Below are 3,382 nucleotides of genomic sequence, written 5' to 3'. Positions count from 1 at the left end.
GCTGCCAGTGGCGACACCACCGCGCAACCGATCTCCCGCGCCGCACCATGATACCCCACCGCCACGCCGAACCACCACCGCCTAGGAACACCCCCCGGTGCCGCTCCGCCCCGCGTCGGAGAGCAACCGAGAGGGGAATGGCCAGGGGCCGCTGCCGCCAGCGTCGCCCGGGCCAGTCCCGGCAGTGGGTGCCGACGACGACGGGGAGGAGGGAGGGGTGAGGGAGAGCTAGAGAAGGAAGGGCCAGGGCGAGGCCGGTCGCCCGCGGGGGTGACGCGGTCGTGGGACCTCTTTCTCCCGAGGGCTTGCCTTTTCACCACCGCGGGAGAGTTTCGGGCCAGCTACTCCCATAGTTGTCATGGGTTCTTCTTTTCGACAATGATGAAAGGCCAGCTTGATCGGCAGAGCAGGGTCCCCGCGTTGTTGTGTGTTCATCTGGCCGATGTTTGTTATTGTGTTCGGCATGTCATGGGCGATAGTGGAGTCGACATTGTGTGTTTTAGTGTTTGGTGTGATCTTGATCCTTGTTGTTATGGTTTTGTGTAATGTTAATTAAATGTGCCAATCTCTTATTGATTAATGGATGATATAAAAAATTGTCTTTGTTTAACTTTTTATTTATCATGATGGCCTTCCCTCCAAGAAAATCATCTATTCCCTGTGTAACTAAATACTTTTAGTTGAGAAAAAAAATATAAACTAGCTCTCCTTAGTTCTTTCCAACTACTACAAGTATTTAGGTACGCAGTGAGTAATAGCTTTTCTTTGCACTAGTGTGGTACAAAACTAGATGATTTTGTCTGCAAATTAATGCATGTAGCACTCATCAGCAGTTCACGCATGCATGAAAAAACTTAGACGATACATGCATTAATTTCAGAGTAGCATACATGAACATTACGAGGAACTTTGACAGAATTATACACTTAATTTGTAACAAAACTCAGACGATACTCGTATACATGAATTGAACATTACAAGGAAGTTCCACAAGATTATACAAAACTGCTGTGTCTTGGTTGGTCTCCTCGATGATCAAGAACGAGGGTTACAGATGATCGACCCCGAGAAGACGCACATAACAAGGACGCAGGCTGTCAAGTCGGAGCAGTTGTACCCCGTCAGCTCCTCCAGCTCCATGTTCCACGCCAGGTCGACGACTGGATTCAGGGCCCATCTCGCGAGGAAAATCGCCGACGCCGCCACGACGGAGGGCAAGATGCGGACGCACGTGTAGTCGAGCAGAGACTGATCAACGAGGCGAGTCGCCAATGGCAGTATCTTGGTCTTGTCCTCCTCCTCGGCGTACCTCATGAAGTGGCCCAGGAAGGTGTGCGCCGTGGGGCCGCCGAGCTGGTACCCGAGCGCCTCCACCATCTCGCGCTCCATGTCGAGCACCTCCTTGCCCGTGGTGAACTCGCCGTAGCTGGCGATCTTATCGGCCTTCAGCTTCCACACGGCTCTCTGGTCCTCGTATTTGGCGGCGACAAAGATGGCCGCTGCACCCAGAAGGCGCAGCTCGTAGCCGCTGTCAGCCGTCAGGGAACGCACCGACAGGACCCGGTCCACGTAGGCCACGGCGTGGTGGAGAGTGCCGTCGGCAAGATCATGGTCTCGGACGAACTTGTCCATCCATCCGACAAGGGAGGCGCGCTCTGACTCGCTCACCCGATCTTGCTGCACCTTCTTCAGGTAGTCCGGTAGCGGCCGCTCCTCGGCGTTCTTCTCTCTCAGCCGGAGGTTGCAGTGGATGTCGTTTTCGTAGTCAGGGCACAGCCGCTGACGCTTTGTGGAGGCGGCGGCGACGCAGGAGACCGGTGCTGGTGCCGGCGCCGCGGGCTTTGAGAACTTTGGTGGCATGGGCAGCTCGCACGGCGCTGGCGGGAGCACCCTGGGACGGCAGGCACCGAAGAAACCGGAAGGCGGAGGTCGACGAGCTGGTACGTCGCGAGGCGGGCGGGCGCAAGATCCGACGCCGAAGAAGCCGGGAGGCGGAGGTCGACGAGCAGGGCCGGCGGCGGCCCGAGCGCAGGCTCCGACGCCGAAGAAGCCAGGAGGCGGAGGTCGACGAGCAGGGCCGGCAGCGGTCCGAGCGCAGGCTCCGACGCCGAAGAAGCCAGGAGGCGCAGGTCGAGCAAAGGCGTCCGGGTAAGGATCCATGGCGTACTGCATCATCTCGCCGAGAGTAGGGATGGGAGATGGATTGTTGATGGTGCGCTGGGTGTTGTGGCGTGGGAGGAAGGAGGGGGATGGCCTCTGTAACGCTATGCGCTATGTGTATATATAAGTTCCCCGGTCCATTTCTTCCGCCAACTGGATCGCGTCCGACTCATACGAGGTAACGAGGAATAGGAGAGGGAGAAAGTTTCCTGTCTTCTTCTTTTTTCGCGCCGCAACGCAACGCAACGATCTGCATTTCTGTTTCCTACTACACCACGGTCTCTTGACAGTCCGAACCGAGCACAGCTCCAAAGTCCAAACCGCTGCATTTTTGTTTCAGAGTTGCTAATTAGTTCGATTATGTATATGGAGATTCGTTTATATAGATGGCACGCCGTCAGATTTAGGTAAGGGTGAAGCCACCCCATACCCTTACCCTTCGATCCAAACCTTATTCGTCATTCATGCCCATAGCCATCAAAAGATACAATTTTTTTCTATACCCATCGCCCGTCAGGGTAAATGAATATCTATGGATAAAATTATCCAAATTTACAACACATCAATTCGAGAATTATATAATCATAAACAACACACTATAATAATAATGTAACAACACTTCATGACAACAACTCATACATGTAAATAGCAACACATTCTAGATGTGGGCTAGCGACGGGATTTATGTACATATAATACGTTTAATATATGAATAAATAATATTTAAGACTTATTTTTTATTTTATACGCGGGTGCATGAATACACGGGTATGGATTATACTAAATCATACTCGTTTCCACTATACTTGATGGGTCTTAAATTTTCTCAATTATATACCGATGGGTATCTTTTTGATCCATACCCTTATCCTAATAGAGTTATTATCCATAGGTATGCGGGTCATCAGTACCCATTGCCATCCCTATTTGTGTAGGAACCAAGGCGGCCAAGGTGTTTTTCATGTCGGGCTTGCATCCAATCCCGAAAAGGTCGCCCGTTAACCTGCACCTTGTTCTTTCCCCCTTGCCTTTTTTCGAAAATGCACAAAAGTGCACGCGCATTTTTTGAAAGAAACGAGCGACCGTCCTTCAGAGTCATGCATGTGTTGTTTTTTGTCTGCAAGTGCATGTTGCTATTAGCATTAAATGTGTTCACATTCTTTAGTTCGGTTTGAAAAAACAACTTCACATGCATTTATTTTGGTTTTTTGAATTTAAAAAG

At 51.3% G+C, this 3,382-nt stretch overlaps 1 pseudogene; it reads right to left on the bottom strand.

Annotated features, from left to right (window-relative positions):
* Window positions 1-948: 948 nt before the first annotated feature.
* Window positions 949-1,654, bottom strand: LOC123400997 (annotated as a pseudogene).
* Between the last annotated feature and the right edge of the window lie 1,728 nt (window positions 1,655-3,382).

This window comes from Hordeum vulgare, chromosome 6H (genome assembly GCF_904849725.1).
Source record: "Hordeum vulgare subsp. vulgare chromosome 6H, MorexV3_pseudomolecules_assembly, whole genome shotgun sequence".
Lineage (NCBI taxonomy): Eukaryota > Viridiplantae > Streptophyta > Magnoliopsida > Poales > Poaceae > Hordeum > Hordeum vulgare.
Note: the sequence above shows the minus strand (reverse complement) of the source record. Positions and strands in the feature narration are given on the sequence as shown.